The sequence below is a fragment of the Beta vulgaris genome, chromosome 8 (assembly GCF_026745355.1).
Source record: "Beta vulgaris subsp. vulgaris cultivar EL10 chromosome 8, EL10.2, whole genome shotgun sequence".
In the NCBI taxonomy this organism is placed as follows: Eukaryota; Viridiplantae; Streptophyta; class Magnoliopsida; order Caryophyllales; family Amaranthaceae; genus Beta; species Beta vulgaris.
In genome coordinates, this window is record NC_079209.1 from 39,536,314 (window position 1) to 39,555,983 (window position 19,670).

Genomic DNA, 19,670 nt, shown 5'->3' on the forward strand with positions numbered 1-19,670 from the left:
TGTCTAGAACCATGTTAATTGCTAGTGAACTTCCAAGGAACTTTTGGGCTGAAGCTGTTAATACTGCTTGTCACATAATTAATCGTGCCATGATGAGACCTATCATTAATAAACTCCTTATGAACTTTATTTGGAAAGAAACCAAATATCACTATTTTAGAACATTTGGTGCAGTGTTATGTGCATAATAATGGAAAAGATAATCTTGGAAAATTTGATGCAAGGAGTGATGAAGCAATATTTTAGGATACTCTTCACATAGTAAAGCTTATAGAGTATATAACAAGAGAACTATGTGTGTTGAAGAAAGCATTCATGTAATCTTTGATGAATCTGACAAATACAATCCAAGCATTCACGTCATTGACATTATTATTTTCTATTTCCTCGTTCCTTTCCTCTTTCACTTCTTCTTCTTCTTGTGAATCTGCATTCTTTTCACTTGTTTTCTAACCAATCTCATAGTCATCAACCTGTATGCTTGGATTATATTTGTCAGATTCATCAAAGATTACATGAATGCTTTCTTCAACACACATAGTTCTTTTGTTATATACTCTATAAGCTTTACTATGTGAAGAGTATCCTAAAAATTTGCTTCATCACTCCTTGCATCAAATTTTCCAAGATTATCTTTTCCATTATTATGCACATAACATTTGCACCAAATGTTCAAAATAGGTGATATTGGTTTCTTTCCAAATAAAGTTCATAAGGAGTTTTATTAATGATAGGTCTCATCATGGCACGATTAATTATGTGACAAGCAGTATTAACAGCTTCAGCCCAAAAGTTCCTTGGAAGTTCACTAGCAATTAACATGGTTCTAGACATTTCCTCCAAAGTTCTATTTTTCCTTTCTACAACACCATTTTGTTGTGGTGTTCTAGGGGCAGAAAAATTATGATCTAGGCCATTATCTCTGCTTAGTCATCAAATTTATAATTTTCGAATTCTTGCCATGATCTGATCTAATGTGCATTATTTTATGCCACTTAGTTTTGAATCTTTTAGCAAAGACAAGGAACTCATCATAAGTTTCATCTTTACTAGAGAAAAATAACCCAAGTATTACCTAGAGTAGTCATCTACAATCACAAGTACATACCTCTTTCCACTTCTGCTTTGAATTCTCATGGGTCCACATAAGTCCATATGAATTAATCTAATGGTTTAGTGGTACTTACAATCGTTTTAGATTTGAAAGAGGATCTTACTTGGTTACCTCGTGCACATGCATCACAAACTTGATCAATATGAAATTTTATGGATGGTAATCCTAAAACAAGATCTTTTGATCTAAGTTTCTCAAGTAATGAAAAGCTAGCATGTCCTAGACGCTTGTGCCAAAGAAGTGAATCATCTTCAATAACACTAAGACAAGTTAAATTGATTTGAGGAACAAGGTAGATCCACAATGTATGTGTTCCCTTTCCTTGTTCCTTCCAAGATAACCTTCTTAGTTTTAATGTTGATGATCAAGCATTTTTCTTTATCAAATTTTACAGTATTTCCTTTGTCACAGAATTGAGAAATGCTTAATAAGATTATGTTTTAGACCTTCAACTAAAAATACATTTTCAATGGAGTGGTGGTGACTTACCACCTTACCCATGCACACTATGTTACCTTTCTTATTATCACCAAATGTTACACTCCACCTTCATAGGTTGTGAGTGAGAGAAACTTGTTTTGTCTCCTGTCATGTGCTTGGAACAACCACTATCGAGATACCAGTGTTGTTCCCCCTCACTCCAACCTGCAAAAATCAACTAGTGTTAGTTGTAGGAACCCCATCTTTCGTGGGTTCCTGTTCTTGACTAGGATTTGTTTTGACAACCCTTTTTTCTTACTTATTGTCACTTTTTCCCAATCATCTCAGATTTTAGTTGACATTGATTTATGTAATGACCTACCTTGCCACAATACATACAGAATTATCACTAGGTAGATCAACATATTTCTTTGTCTTGTTCCTTTTCTTGTAGTTTTCAAAACCAAGACCTTCCTTCCTCTTGGTCTGTGGTTTCTCAATCCACTTAGGAACTTTCATGATTTTGCCTCTGTTCCTTGCGACAACCAGTTCCTTTTTAAGATTACAGATCTGTTCCTTTAAAAATTTTTTCTCTTTATTCATTTTTCAATCTCAGATCTGTATCCTTTCAAAGGGTTGATCTTATATCAAAGGAACTCAGAACAGGGACAAATCCTTCAAGTGTGAAATCTCTAAATTAATTAGATAATTTTCATTTTTCAAACTTTCATAATATTCTTTGATTTTTAAGTTTTTATCAAATAATCAAAGAATCTTGTTTAACGATCTGTTCTCATTTTCTTAAGCCATTCTATGTGTTCCTTGCAAACCTTTAAGGCTTGTTCCGTTTGTTTACGTTTTTCACGTTCATCTCTACATTCAAGAATTGCATCATAAAGAAGATCATATATTTCAGCCTAGTTTTACATCTAGTTCTGACTCAAGCCATGTTGACTTACCTCAATTTTTCTTCATCTTCTTTTTCGTCAGTGTTTGCCATGAGGCAAAGTGTTTTCTTCATTTGTTGTTCCTCTTCTCTTCCGTCTCTGAATCTCCCCAAGCAGCTATCATAGCTTTGCGCACATTTGCCTTAGAGAAAGGTGCTTTTGATTCTTTGTTCCTTTCAGCAAAGCGTTCCTTGTTCCTTTCTTTGGTTTTGTCATTTTCCCAAAGAGGACATTCCTTGATGAAGTGATCTGTACTACCACATTTATGACAAGCAGCTTTGTTAGAAAATTTCTTAGTTTTACCTTTGAAGTTTCCATTCTTCATGTTCCTGTACATCTTTCGAAATTTTCGAACCATGAGGGCTGCTTTTCTTCTTCTCGAATCCGAATCATCTTCATCATCTGCTTTGAGAGCAATTGATTTTGATTTGGAGCTTTCACCATATTCAGTATCAAGGTGAAGCTCATGAGTCATAAGTGACCCTGCCAGCTGTTCTAAGTTGAACTTAGTGAAGTCTTTTGTTTCTTGAAGAGCAGTGACTTTAGCCATCCATCTGTCCTTAGGAAGACTCCTAAGAACCTTTCGAACCTGTTCCTCAGATGAAATAAACTTTCCAAGAGAAGCCAACTCATTAATAATGTTAGTAAAACGAGTAAACATGTCTCGATGCTTTCTTGATTTCATGCAGAACAGTTCATATTGATTCATAAGTAAATCAATTTTCGATCTTTTAACTTCATTAGTTCCTTCTTGGGTTACTTCTAGTAAATCCCATATTTGCTTTGCGGATTTGCATCCCATGATCCTATTATGTTCATGGGGTCCAAGTCCACAATGCAACAGTTTAATAGCCATGGCATTTACTTCCATTTTTTCAAAATCAGATTTGTCATAATCAGAGAGGGGTTTTAGAGTTACCTCATTTTTGTCATTTGTAGTTGTGACTTCGAAATCACCAACTTCAATGACTCTCCATACCTGATATTTTTCAGCTTTGATGAATATCTCCATGCGGTTCTTCCAATAGTTGTAGTACTTCCCATTGAACATAGGAGGCCTTTGAGTGGAATAACCTTCTTCAAGTTTCTTGGTGGTATTCATTGTTCCTTGGATCTTTTTCTCAATAGGGTTTCCTATCTTACGTGAGTTCTAGCTCTGATACCAATTGTTATTTCCCTAGGAACACTACAAGAGGGGGGTGAATTGTAGGTGTAGAAATAAACGTAACTTTTTGCGGAAATTAAAACTTAAACGAATAAACAAGCTAGAGGAACACAAGGGATTTTTACGAGGAAAAACTTCTTGGGCCCAACAAGAAGAAACAACCTCGACCACTAGGGATTTTAAACTCAACCTTTCACTAATTAGGCCAAACAATTGTTACAACCTAATTCTAACTCGAGCCACACCTTGAGTTCCTAAACTCAAGTTCCTGAGCCACTGTTCCCTTAACAGCAGTTCCTCTCAACTTCACTCGAAGTTTTCTCACATACAAGCTTACTCAAAGCCTCTCTCTCTTACAGAACTTCACTCAAAGTTCCCTTACCCCAAAAACCAAAATACAATTGATCGAAATAAGCTTAGTGGAATTAGAGTAAGAAGCAAAGAACAAATGGCTATTATGAGAGAATGAAGGCACTGACACTTAATTAGTTAAACTCACTTAATTACTTAGTCAGACACTTTGGAACATTTAGACTTCATATTTTATAGTGATATCACAAAGAACGTGGGAGTAAAATCGATTTCATGTTAAGTCCATTAACCCATGATGTTCCTTCCCCTAAGGAACACGTTTCTCATCATGTCCCATGATCCCATACTATTGAACGTGGATATATTTAGCCATACTCCTAAGATATAGGAGTTCCTTGAGTTTATCCGAAAATCAGTTTTATAAAACAACTTTATATTAAAACTGAATTTTTAATCTTTAAGAAAATAATATCTTTTAAAAAAATCTTTATAAAACCGGATAATTATTTTCTTTTTTTTCCGAAAAACAAAATCTTTTCCTAAAAAGATTTTCTTTTAAAACTGATTTTTCATTTAATTAAAACTAATTTCCTATTTTAGGCATGACTTACTCAATTCATATTTTAACCGTTAATTACAGCACGCCTAAGTCTAGTTCCTTTTATAACAAGTTCCTTTAACAATTGTTTAGTGCCACTTAGTTTGTTCCTTAAAAGGAACAAACTTCATTCTCAAATAAACTGCCACTGTTCCTTACCACTTACTTTGTTCCTTTACATTGGAACTAGAAAATAAAACGCCTAGCTTTTATTCTTCTTGATCCAATGCTTGCTCCAGTATCAACTTATAGAAACTTCTTTACTTAGCCTTTGAAACTCTCTTGACTTCTTCTTGACTTCGTATTCTCCCAGTTCCTTTCATTGATACCTTAAACATCATACACTTAAATAACTCATTAGTTCACTACTTAGTTTGCATCTTTGTTTCTTTGTCATCATCAAAACTAGGGTTCAACAGATCCAATGTAATTCAAAAACATATTGCGGTATTAGTTTGTGCAACCCAATGGAAGAGAAATCTAAAGAATTACTCGAAAATTGTGTTTCAAAATGATATTCTAAATTCCAATTAATTATTCATGATAATTAATTATATTTGAGCCCAATTAATTGATAATTAATTGATTTATTTTAATAAATAAATATCTTCAAAAGATAATTTTTAGGATTTTTTTTAATAAGTCAACCTTTGGTTCATCTTCTCAAAATAAGTCAATCTTTTGATTATCTTAGAACAAGTTAACCCTGTATCTAGTTCTGCTGTAAATGAGTTAATGACGTTGAAATTACGATACGTGTCACATTTTAATAGGATGACATTGTTATTTAATTTATTTATAGCAAAAGTAAATACAAGGTTAACTTATTCATAGTTAATCGAAAGGTTGACTTAATTTAAGAAGAACACGCAAAGGTTGTCTTGTTCAAATAATTTTTCCAACTTTTTATATAGTTTAAATCAGATTTTATCTCGTAAAATTAGATAAATGTAATAAAAGGATAAAAGAAATCCTTTAAATGCATTTTAAATAAAGCTGACAAAGGCACGTCAGGAGCCAGGCTGGTGCGACTAGCACACCAAACTACGCCTGACGGACGTCTGTGCGTCAGGCGCAGCTCTGTCCACCTGTGTCTGGTGCCCTCATCTGCACTGGACATGTGGATTTCTGACTCATTTATAGTCCTACATCAAGCGCAAGTCTCTACTTTAGACGCAAAGTTTCTTTATTATCTGTTTCAAAACATGCGCCACGTGTACGCTTTTTACTGGGAATGTCACGTCATGCGCTTGACACAATAGCTGCGCTAGGCGCAACTGACGCATGAGGGGCAGTGTCATTCTGGCTATAAATACTCCTTATTTCCCGAATCAAGGAGGGTTTTTCATTATTATTTTACGAATACAAAAAATCCTTACTAATTCTTTCGAATACACTTCGACTCTCAAAATACTCAAGCACTCAAATACTTTCAATACTTCAATCAAGCTTTAGAAATTACCGGCAAGGAGAGCGAAATGGCGTGTCGTCGGTCGCAGTCGGAAGGACGTTCCTTCCGTTGGCAGTTGGAAGGAGAGCGAAATTACTGAAGATGACTGTATTTTGTTTTGTGTTTTGAGAATACAATCGTCTGAGTGGGAGGATGTTTTTTATGTCGTATTATTCAACGACTGCTTTTTTTTAAGCAACGACCACTTGAAGTCGTTGCCTACAAAAAAATATAAAATATAAAATGGTAAATTCAGCAACGATTTTAGACGGTCATTGTGTTTCAGCGTCCGTTTCAGCCGTCGCTACTTTTGTTAAAAGTCGTCGGTGCGAGCGACGGTTCAAAACAGTCGCTATTTGCATGACTAACGTCTATTTGACTGGCCGTCGTTGTGAAGTCGTCGTTGATTTGGCATGTTCTTGTAGTGCACGTTCTTGGTTCCATGATTGCTCCGTCTAAAGATCATTGTACTCTTTAATCTAAACTGTATAGGTATAATCCTGAGGATCCTTAAATAAATTCTCTATTTTTATATTGAAGTTACTAACTGTTTCTTTTTCTGATGTAGATCTTTAATATAAAATTGTCCTACTATATATTCTAATCCTTCCTTCTTTTTTATTTTTATCTATATATTATTATATGTCAGCCTGATTGTTCTATGCCTATCATATGATTGTCCTGCGGTATTGCTTTTATCACCCACATGTTATTATTCCTAAACAAGACCTAAAGAATTATTCTGATATTAATCAGATTAATTTGGACAGCCTGTTAGGTTCCCTATAATATTGATTGCATAATAACTTGTCACTAAAGAATAGTATTTTCATGTATTTCTTGAACCAATCTAGGCTAAATATTTTTAGGGTGTATAAAAATATTATATGATTATTCTTTGGTAAGATCTGTAATGAATCGATATTTAGTAGAGGCCAGAAATGGACAACATAGTTTTTTACTGTGTTGTACCCTCATCCCCAAACTCAACCTTTGGTTCACTTTAACCATCTATGGAGTCAAGAAGGGGAAATCTACATTGGATAATTTGTACCTTCGGTTTTCCAATTCCAATTAGGTGTATGATTCTTGCTAAAAAGAATTTTTGGCGACTTCTTTCAAACTAATTTTCAATAAAACCTTAATAATGGGGTAGTCAAGCGTGCTCACACCGCGTGTAGGCATTAAAGGAATTGAAAATTTCACGCCTATAATTTGGCGACTTCATTGGGAGGATTTAAAAAAAAATGAGTGGGCGACTTGAAAAATACGATTCATTCTCCTTTTATGTCTTAGAATAATATATAATTTTGCACATGCATGGCTATTATTCAGCCACCATAAGGACAATCTACCTTGCCTCATTAACACATGTTCTATGTGTGAGGTCATCCCAGGAGGCTTGCGCCTTGTCCTTCCAAAAAGCTTCCTGAGCGATAGTGTTGGATCTTAGTTATAAGCAAACCTACCTAACCATGGCATTGTTTTCTTATTCCTGACTTGATACTGGAGTGCTTCTTACACGTGGCCACCTTTTCAAGCAGAGGTACGAATCGTGGGATCAATCTCCTAGTCATGGACCTTTTCAAACTGAACCCAAACCTGACCAATAGTTTCACACATTGAAGTGGACTTTAGGTTGAGAACTTCTGTATCCATGTTATATGACTTTTCTTGTGATTGCGATTCTTGCCTATTATTATCCTGTCGAATTGTCGTTATTATGTGTCGTTCCTAAAATCACGTCTAATGAAAATTAAAAAATCGACAATTGCTCAATACGTCGCCTAAATCCCCGAAGAAACATGTCGTTGAGTAGTGCGCCAAGCACATTAAGTTGCGCTTGGCGCACCACTCCTGCGTTGTCCGCCGCCCGCAGCAATGCTGCGCGGCACGCAGTTTGTGCGTCACACTCTTTTTGTTGATTTAATCGTCTTAATGAACGATCCTACGTACAATCCTATGTTTGTCTGTCTACAATCGCGTAATACATGGTCTAATCAGAGGTCTTACCTAATTCAAAATGGTTAGTCTTTTCATGCAAGGTTGAGTTTGTCCTAGAAAAGATGCATCTAGAAAACATGGTCATGTAGAGTTAGAGTCATCATGCATGTCTACCTTCTCCCTGCCTGTTCAACTAACTTTTCCTATCAATCTAGCCTTGCCATATTCAATCAATTTCAAATACTTACTTTGTCAAAATTAATCCTACACCCTTTTCTATTCTATTCTTTTTTTTCAAAAGCATTTACTAAACATCATCATACACGACATTTGAAAATATATATTTTCAAAAATAATCCATCATCTTTTCCTAAGTAAAAGATTAAAAAAAAGGGTTCTTTTCAAAAATGAATTTCAGAAATTATAAGCCCATTCTAAACACCTTCATTCAATTTAATCAACCAACTTCAATCCATCTTGCATGCATTTTAGTCTCATATGCATTACAGTCCAATTCACTTGCATTAATTCTAGGCACATATGCATTAGAGTTCATTTTGCATTCATATTAGGCCCTCTAGTACTGGAGTCGATCTTAGGCCCATAGAATTATTACCCATGTCAAAATCTAGGCCCATTTGCATCTCTATGTGAACCATAGTCTATATCAAGCCCAATCTAAGTCTAATCCAAGTCTATTCCAATCCATTTCTAATGTCAAGCCCGTGTGCACTGTTAAGTATAACTTCAAACCAATATATGACTAAGTCCAAAATTAGGTCCATATAAGGCCCAACCCATTTACTAAGTCTAATCAGGTCCAATTTCAAACCATATCGGACGAAATCCAAATCATTAAGTCTAGTGAAGCTAGCACCCTTTAACTCCATAACGGCACCCTTTAAGTCCATAATGACACCTTGACCTAACGAAACTAGTCATCCTTGCAAGTCTATAACGACACCCTTTAAATCCATAACGGCTCCTTGACCTAGCGAAGCTAGTCATCCCCCAAGACCATAAAGGCACCCTCCAAGTTTGGCGAAGCTACTCCTACCTTACATCTATAGCAGTCCAAATACTTGAGTCTAGCGAATATCTATTATACCCTAAGTCCGAAATGGCACAAAATCGTCGAGTCTAGCGAAGCCAATCACCCATAAGTCCATAAAGGCAATCCATTAAGTCTAGTGAAACTAGCGTAAAAGCCAAGTCATTCAAACAATTTTTCTTGCATAGTCCAATCCAGACCACATCTGCATCGGCATATAGTTAGGCGCACGTGGCCATCATAACCATAATCATACCCATTTCTAATCGTTTCCCGTTCCCATTTCCACTTTCCACTTCATTGCTCATCTCTCATTTTCATTTCCCATTCTTCCCTTTTACAATCTCATTTATCATCTCTATTTTGAAAATCATTTGTTAAAACTTATAATTGAGGTTCACTCGAATCTGGTCATGACCGGTCGAGAGATTACAACTTTCAAATGCCTAAACAAGGACAAAACGTTGAGCCTACTCTAAAGCTTATCAAGCGCACTACCACCACCCTGACTTCGTTTAGAGTCATGAGTCTACTTTTGACCGCCTTTAAAATAGAGGCGCGATCACTTTCATAGGGTCTACCACCTTCACAATAGAAGCGCCGATCACTTTTATAGGGTTACTCCAAACTCTGCACTTAAAAGAAAGTTCAAAAGGTGCAAACCAATATTCTTATTGCAAATTCTAACATAGAATTGAACATCTTACATCTAGTGTTGGATCCCTCACATGTACTGCAAAACATGGTCGTTGACAATAGACTACTAATACTTGCTACAACGAGAATCACCGTCACCAACAACCCCTCAGGCAGTTCATCTACAATTCAACATGCTTAGTCTTTTATTTATGGTTTCCTTGGATGAGTCAGAGAGTCCTTACCCTAAGCCATTTATGTCCTTTCCTATCGAGTCTGTCACTATAGGACTTCATCTATTATAGCCTTTTCATTTTCATTTCATTTTATTTTTCTTTTATTTTCATTGGTCTTCCATCATTATATTTATACTTCTAATTCAATGATAAAACTTAAATCACCTAATGAACTTAACTAATAATAACATTAAGAGATTTGAAATACAATTGATAAAAAAAAAGGACATACTTTGGATCATGATTTATTCCCCTCCCCCTTCCATTAATCTTTATAAGTCATCCTCATACAACCAAGCAAGGAAAAAAAATTCTTTAAACCATCATCTCCATTAGCCAAATAACCCTTCAAAATCAAGCCCTCCAATATCCTAAACAAAAAGCTTGTGTGCAAGCCTTACTACATCAAAATATATCAATGACAGGCAAACACAAAAAGTGAAAGAAATTCAAGTGGGAAAACAAATTAAAAGCAAAAGAAACTCACACGACAAGAAGAAAAAAATGCAAAAAAAAAAAGAAAAAAAGAGCCAAAGGCAAATAAATAAGAAGTCATGCTATGGGGGCTTGCACACAAATTCCACCCCTCATTCAGATCCTTCAACCCCATCAAACCTTAACTATATAATTCAAATGCATGATCATTACCTTATCCTAACCAATTCAAAAGCTTGAATTGGTTTTTTACCATTTATAAGGGGTTCGTGAGCTCAGAAGCTGAATTTGTTTAAGCCTTCAACCCTTCATCAACCCTAACTCCTTTGTCAAGGTATGTCCAAGCTCGCTAGGTTGAAAATCTGAAAGGATGGCTTAGGAAAAGGTTAGGGCACAAAAAAATAAAAAAAAATCAGATCCAAAACTATAAATGGTCTAATTCCGCAAGGATATGTAGGAATCCTCATCTCGAGGTCCGACCGCTTCAATAAAATAAAATTACATTTGATTTTCTAGAGTTCAGGAGCATAATCCTTTCTAGATCTCGACATAGATTCGAATCTGCAACTAGCCTCGTCAAAGCCTTTTCCCACCTAAATTCATTTAAGTCACAAATTCAAACTCTTTATTTTTCAATCCAAACTCTTCTTTTACCCGACGGACTCTCCGATAAATCCATGGTCTCTGACGCTACTTGACTTTGGCTCCCAAAGAAGAATTCCCATGAACAACTTTCAACGATTCAACTACACATTAACTACATCTCAATATCAGAGCAAGTACATTTCAATTACGTCTCAAGCCTAATTCAAGGCATCCTCACCCAAAGTGAGGGGTTCCTATATATGTGGTGGTGCCTCCAAGTTGAATCAAACTCTCGAAAAGTTATAATCCGCTTACCTCATTTTGCAGACCCCGGTTATTTATTAAAAACGATTTTCGAAAATCATTCTATTCAATTCTGATCATTATATCATTCTACACATCTTCTAGCCTTGAAAAATCCTGACCTTGCATTACATCGTCGCAAAACCATGACCTGCATTGCATTTCATATTTTAATCTCATAAATTCAAATATTCGTAATTAAAGGATAAACTAAATATTTTAAACATGTTTCAAATAAAGTTGGCAAAGACACGTTAGGAGTTAGGCTGGTGCGCCTAGCGCACCAACCAACGCCTAGCGCAGGGCCTTTGCGCCTAGCGCACGTCGTGCATTAGGCATACCTCTGTCCACCTGTGCCAGGTGCACTAATCTGCGTGCACCTAACATGTGGATTTCTGACTCATTTAGAGTCCTGTGTCAAGCGCATTTCTCTACTTGAGACGCAGAGTTTTTTCTTATCTTTTTCAAAATGTGTGTCACATGTACGCTTTTTACTAGGCATGCCGAGTCATGCGCTTGACACGTCAGTTGCGCCATGCGGAGCTGGCAGGTGAAGCGCAGTGTCGTTCTGCCTATAAACACTCCTGATTATCCGAATTAAGAAGGGTTTTCCATTATTATTTTACAAATACAAAAAGTCCTAAAGAATACACTTCGACTCTCAAAATACTCACACACTCAAATACTTTCAATACTTTACTAAATCTTCTCTAACATTAATTGGACAACCTATTAGGTTCCCTGTAATATTTGTTACATTATAACTTGTCACTAAAAAATAGTCTTTTATGTGTTTTCTGAACTAATCTAGACTAAATATTTTTAGGGTATATAAAAATATTATATGTTTTTTTTGGCATAAGATCTGTAATGAATTGGTATTTAGTATTAGCTAGCAATGGGCAACATAGTTCCTCACTTTGTTGTACCCTCACCCCAAACTCAATCTTTGGTTCACTTTGACCATCTATGGAGTCATGACAAGGAAATTTACACTGGATATTTTGTCCCAACGGTTTCTCATATCCAATTAGGTTTATGATTCTTCCTAAAAAGAATTGTTGGCAACTTCTTTCATAACAATTTTCAATAAAACCTTAACAATGGGGTAGTCAAATATAATACACGCTCACACCGCGTAGGCAAAATAAAAACACGTCTACAAGAGCCCACTATGGGGCCCATAACCAGATCAATCACTCTCTTCTAATTCCAGCGAGATAGCCGCATCATTAAACACTGGCAAAATGCAGAAGTTGTATGACCAAATGAAGGCAGAGATGGCCGAAATGAAAAAAGCCAACGAGCGACTATCCTCTAACTTGTCGTCCTCGCAAGAAAAGATCTAGAAGTTACAAGAAGAATTGGCCTCGTCGAAAGCGTCCAAGACTCGGCCTCGCTCCAGTGCTAACGACATCTCCCTCATGCACCCCTCACTGATTCTGAGTCAGACGATGATGAAGGTTTCCTAGACGGAGACTCCTTGAAGAATCAAGGCTAAGGAAATCTTGAGAAGACCCCTGAAAAGGGTGAATAAGATCCCATGGTGAAGCGAATGGCCATAATCGGAAAGTAGAATGGGCGCATGTTGAAGCTCTTGTCTCAACTCCTTAGGGCGCCCTCGCCCAGCATCATCGAGCACCAAGATGGCTACGCTGAATCACCGTTCATTGAGAATATTTCCAAAGCGTCACTGCCAAAGAAGCTTAGTCTCCCTGTCCTGACTGCCACATATTATGTATTAATCGAACCCACTGAGCACGTCGCTCAATACAAACAAAGAAAGTGGCAGGCGTCCATCCCATGGCATCTCGTCGAAGTGTGCATGTACAAGTCCTTCGGGGCTACCTTGACCTGGTCATCTCTCAATCTCGGTAGCATCAGCAATTTCTCAATCTTGGTCAATAAGTTCTATGATAAATTCGAAGGCGGCTGTTGTATGGATAAGCAGACGAGCGACCTTTACGGCGTTGTCCAAGGACTAGGAGAATCCTTTCGCAATAATTATAATCCCTTTAACAAAGAGATGATTAATATTAAATATCTTGACACTAAGAAAACTATTGAATATTTAGGAAAGGTCTCATCCTTTGGTCGAAGTTGTACAATTTTCTGACAAAGTACCTGTGCACCACATTTGAAGAGGTGAAATCCAAAGCGTTCGCTCAGATGTGTTTGAAGGAAGACGACGCCATCCTCAATACCATCTCCACTTGCCATGTGTCAGAAAGTACGAGCGACTGCAAAGCCTCCACCCCCAAGAAGAACAATTGGCGAAATCATCCTTCCAGTGGCCCGAATCAGGTATACAATAGTAATGATGTGATCACAAACGCAGGGACCGAAGTTAAGACAGATCAACGTCGTATCCTGACATTGGATCCTACGGGTTCTCTGTCGATGTTGGAGGAGTTGTTAAGGCGCTAACAAAGATCGGAGCTCTGTCCATTGGCAGAATGCATCGCGCTCCGAATCAGGACGTTCATGCTGAAAAAAGGACATCTCCAAGACCTCCTCAGTGACAAGAGGAAGGCATCTTTCAAAAAAAAATAAAGCCAAGCCACACTCGCTTGCATTCTCTACTCATGTCAAGGTAATAAACGTAATCTCTAGTCGATCGGATGTTTGTGGACTGACGTACTCATAAGCCAAGTGGCTAACTAGAGAGGGATCTCCCTTGTCCGCTATTCCTAAATCTTGCAAGTAATAACCCTATAATTCTCTCTTCTCAAAAATATCTTTTCAATATAAAAGAGAATTACCAAAGCATTATCGCCCGTGTGATAATATATCGGCTTGTTCAGAATTTTGCATTTCGGAAAACATATAACTAAACTTCATACTTTAAATACAATAAATAATCAAAGTACTTAAAACCAAACACACTATTAAACACACTATCAAACCAAACTTAATATAATACGTCCCCACAAAATAATAATTAAGTCAACTTGTTACACAAGCTCTCTATTCCCAGATCCCCATGATGCAACATCTGCAAACCTGTAGATGTCAGTGCCCTAAAGAATATGCTCACCAAAAATGGGTTATTACACGATCAATAAGACAAAGTCATGATGAACATACACAAACAAAGCACGTAATCAGCAAAGCTGAGTACTACATAACAATAACAATAACAATAACAATAACAACAACAACAACAATAATAATAATAATAATAATAATAATAATAATAATAATAATGATAATAATAATAATAATAATAATAATAATAATAATAATAATAATAATAATAATAATAATTGTTAGTAGAGAACAAGCACTTAAGCAACTACAAGAGGGGGTGAATTGTAGTTGGGGAGATTTCAAACTTTTTGCGAAAATAAAGGAATGATTGACTAAGAAAGAGATAATGCATAGACAAGAAAGAAATAACTAATTATTATAAGTGAACTTAAGGATTAGTGAAGTACTCATAATTTAAACGCAATTATAAACAACAAACTTAATGAATTATTTTTAATTAGTTTTAGTTAACTCAAGCGACTTAGTTATTAGGAATCATAGCCCAAACATAGTTTTAGTAAATAAGCTAGGTGGTTTAATGAAACTAACTAAATCAGTCCACCAAAGCTCAATATATTAAAGCAACAAGATTAACTTAAGTGACTTAGCTAAGTAAATCAGATTATAAGCCCAACATTATACTTAACTTAATAATTATACTAACATAACTTAATAAAATACTAAATCAGCTTTAGTTTAACTCAATTAGCCCATCTAATATTAAGTAGCTTAGCTAGTACAATAAAAAGTCATATTTGAGCCCAATTTATGTACATGCAATACTTGATTTGAGTTGTTTTAACTAATATAAAACTGTTTCCTTTAGGCCCAAGTGAAACTAATTAACACTAGGTAGTAATTTTGGCTTATATTAACATAAACTAGAGACACTACAAGAAAATTCGGCTATAGAGGCAACACCTTGAGGCAACCAATTTTTTGTAGCCTCTAAAAGTGTTTTTTAGCATTTGTTAATTCTGGTTGCCTCTAAAAGTTGTTTTTAGCATCAGTAAATTTTAGGTTGCTCCTAGAAGCACTTTTTAGCATCAATGAAATAATGGTTGCCTCTAAAACTATTTTTTTAGCATCACGAAAATTTATGTTGCCCCTAAAAGTAGTTTTCAGCATTAATAAAATAAATGTTGCCTCTAAAACTTTTTTTTAGCATCAGGAAAATTTATGCTACCCCTAAAAGTAGTTTTAGCATTAACGAAATAATGGTTGCCTCTAAAACTACTTTTTTTAGGATCAGGGAAATTTATATTGCCCTTAAAAGTAGCTTTAGCATTATTGAAATAATGGTTGCCTCTAAAACCTTTTTTTCTCACATCAGTGAAATTCAGGTTGCCTCTAAAACATCATTTTAACAATAGTAAAATCTAGGTTGCCCCTAAAAGTAACTTTTAGAATTAATGAAAACCATATCACCCCTAAATGTTTTCTATAGCATCAATTGAATTATGATTCCCTCTAAATTTTCTTTTTAGCATTATTGTTGAAATTGATGCGGCCTCTAGAATCTCATCCATTACTACAAAAACACTTTTGTGGGTTGCCTCCAAATTGTCTTTAGTACGCCTAAAGAGGTGTTCCCTAGCTACCGATTCTAAAACTATTTGGAGTTTTAAATTCGCCCAATTGATTCGATCAAAATGAGCTTAACTAATTCAGAAACGAATCGGAACGGGTGGGGGCGGAGCAGTTAAGATAAGTTAACTAATTTGGTTTTAAACAGGATCAGATACTAGTTAACATATCCGGTTCAAGCTGAAAATCGGATCAGTTGTTATAGGTAAATTATCGAATTTTCAGCTCAAAACGGATCAATAAATAAATTTGGGCATGCTTTAATATTTATTGACTGATGCAGTTAGGTGATGTTGACCGTATAAATTAGTATATATATATATAGTGTATGCAAAACATGTTCCATGTTTGCTGCAAAGTCAAACTAACTTAACTTTCAATCTACATACTGATCAGACTTGTCCAAACAAGTTCAGAAATATAGGAAAAAAATATCATGGTGAGACATTGATAAGAAGATCTACAAATCTATTGTGCAAAGTTCAAAGAATACAACAGATCTTGTTATGTCCTAAATCATAGACAACCTATCACATAGCACAAAATAAGACTTATTTCCTAAATCATTGACACTTGAAGCACTTTCTATATTCTTCAAATTTCTCCCTAGATACGAACACCTTTTGTTTCTCTACCCTTTTCTCTTCTTTCGATGCATTGTCTTTCTTAAATCCCTCATAATTCTTATTAGAAGATCAATAGAAATTATAGGATGAAGAAGGTTTGAAAGAATTACCTGATTTAGCATAGGAAGCTTAGTGAATTTTCAATATAATCTTCCTCATCCGAATTTTCAATATAATCAGCACTATTTTTAACTAATCTCTTAGTGATAATAGAAGTTATGGTATCTATTCTTGTTTCAAGTCTATTAACAAAAAAGTGGAATAAGAAAAGCAAGATATAGAACTATTAACTTGGATACACATTCTTTACAACTATAGAGACACCTTCCTTATATATAATAGTATTATGAGGGATACTATAGAAAACACCTCTTTTAGGGGTCGTTCGTTATCGTATTTTCTTTTCAGTTTTCAATTTTTTTGCAAAAACATGAAACAAGAAAAAGTGATTTTCACTTTTTAGTTGTCAGTTTCAAAATCATCATGTCTATAATAAATTTGACTACTTTTTTTATTCGTTGTAGGACATATACCATATGACTTTGAAAATCAAAAAAACAAAAAAAATATAAAATCACAATAATACCGAACGGGCCCTTAGATGAGAGCTTTGTTTTTTCCCAAAAAAAAAAGTTTATTAACATACACATTACAAGCAAAGAAGTGCTAACCCAAAAAGAAAAAACAAAATATATCTTTTTTACCCCTCCAAAATTTCAAAAGGAAGGCATTCAAATTAAACCTCACGATCCACGTCCACGATTCCACGAGATGAGCAGTTGTGAGACTGAGAGTTCATGTATATCGCCGGGTTGAATTCCTCCACTGCATCAAACACCACACCTCTTATTCCACCGCTCGTTATCGGCCCTGTCGCATCTAAAGCCGACGAGTATTCCCACTGCCGCGCCTAATGCCGAGGCTACTGCTGCCATCAATTGCCGCACCAAACTTCTACCAATTAGGGCTCCACTGATTGGTCCACTGCCACCACCTACACTGGTTCACTGCTGCCGCCTGCTCCACGCTACTGCTACCATCAATATCATGTTGAGTTATTTATCTTGTTTTACATTCTTTTAATCATCTTATCAATTTTGCCCTAATTTCGCACTCCACACTTTCAGCAAACCAGAGAGAAAGAGAGAAGACAAAGAACACTTAAACTCAAAAACCCCCAAAATCAAAAACCCTAAAATCTAACCTAATTCATAATCAATGGAGAACGACGAAGAAACAAGTTCACGTAAGATGATGAATGAGATCTAATCACAGACCAATCACAAGCGCCGAACAACTTGATTGTGTGAGGACCCTTTCGCTTAGCCGTGACTCCTTCGCCTTCGGCATCTCCATGTTTCTACGCCATCGTTGTTTGAGGACCCTTTCCCTTAGCCGTGTGTCAGGCTCACACATGCGGGCCTCGAGAATCTCGTACGCTCTTGGAGATTACTGATCTTGGGATTGGTCTTCTTGCTACCAAGTTTTTGGGTTTGAAATTCCTCGATGTATCTTCCCTCAAGGTTAGTTTTTGACTTTTGAATGGATTGACTTGATAAACATGGTTGTGTTTATGATTCTGATTAAGTTGCATTCTTTATGGATTTTCGTCTGTTCTCGTTTCTTTAGTATATATGCTAATTCCAATTGTATTTGAAATTTGGCCATATACTCTGTCTCAAAATTAGCGGAAATGATAGATTGGTATAAAAAGTGCTAAGGTGAAGAAGTTATAATTATGATGAATGTTAATCTCAAATACACATGTAGAAAAGTCAAAGAATTAACAAAACATGTCAATCAAATTAATTTACTAAATATGCATAGAGTCCCATATACATTAGGTTAGTCTAAGATTATAAGATAAACTCAATTAAAAATGATCTATAAAACTCAAAACCAAGTTCTCTAGCAGCTGTGACAAAGGCTACTTCATCAGGTGATTCAGCTTCATAAGCAATTAGACTTGTTTCCTCATGGACATAATGTGTTGGTTGTGTGGCAGATTGCAAACACCCTAAAAATGTTTTGTTTCATATCTGAATGAGGTTCATTGACTTAGTTTCCATTCATGAGGTGTTCATCATTGAAATTAAAACCTTTAATTGGCCTATATGAGGCCATGCTGTCCCCCCCCCCAAGACAGCACAAAGGAGAAAATTGGTATACCTATATGACCTTTATTGACAATTATATAGTGATTATGTGTGTCTTATCTTTCATGTAATGCTTAAGTTTTTTTTTCACATTTAAAAATGAAAGATTTTTTAGTGCAACGTGAAACTGGAGAAGTAAATATGACAGATGAAGAAATTTATGTAAAAGTTAAACCCATTGGTAAAATCGGTCGTGATCTTGCAAGGGAGTAAGTCCCTCTATTACATCACTATATGGATCATTTAGTGAAGGCGAAAATTACGGAAAGAAGCTAATGAGGCGAAGAATGAAGCTAATGAGGCAAATAATGAAGCAAATGAGGCTAAAAAAGAGGTAAAGGAAGCTAATGTGAAATAAAATACTTAACATAAAGATCAAAGGCCTAAAAAAGCAAATGAAAGTTATGAAAGGGTACATGAGAAGTTTTATGAAAATCTCGGGTTATGATATGTCTACATTTGATGTAGATGAGGTAATCTGTTATTTATACTCATTATAAAATAATTATATTTTTAATTTATATAAATATTTCATTTATTATTAATAGTACATTCTAATTCTAAAATGACAGGATGATGATGATGATGATGATGATGATGATGAGGAGGAGGAGGAGGAGGAGGAGGAGGAGGAGGAGGAGGAGGAGGTGGAGGAGGAGGAGGAAGATGAAGAGGAGGAGGAGGAGGAGGATGAGGATGTGGATAAAGAGTGGTGAAATGCAAATAAACAAAGAGTAGTATGGCTATGGTTAACTATGGGATGTTACTGTTGTTTATCTATGCTATCTACTCTTATTTTCTCTTGATGATGAAGACTAATTTTTACTTTGGTAGTTTTCCTAAGTTTTGGGCTTGCAGGTTGTTGCACGACATAGGATGCTTTATCTTGTTGATATTGTACTACAATTTTTGAGATGTTACTACATTATATTTGCTTTTATTTATTAATATTTCTTGGAAACAGTAGAACTTTGATTTTCCATGAAATTTATTGGTTTAATTTTGCAATTTTATGAAGGTTACTTCTATAGGTGATCGTGCTCGAAAATGTACAAAATAATACGCTAGATTGTTT

The 19,670-nt window shown here is 35.6% G+C and overlaps 1 long non-coding RNA gene across 1 annotated transcript; it reads left to right on the forward strand.

The window, feature by feature from the left end:
- The first annotated feature begins 17,115 nt into the window (after nucleotides 1-17,115).
- On the forward strand, nucleotides 17,116-19,556 carry LOC130589676 (uncharacterized). Its single transcript, XR_008967276.1, has 2 exons — nucleotides 17,116-17,962; nucleotides 19,168-19,556. It is a non-coding gene; the product is annotated as an uncharacterized LOC130589676 (long non-coding RNA).
- Nucleotides 19,557-19,670: the final 114 nt, after the last annotated feature.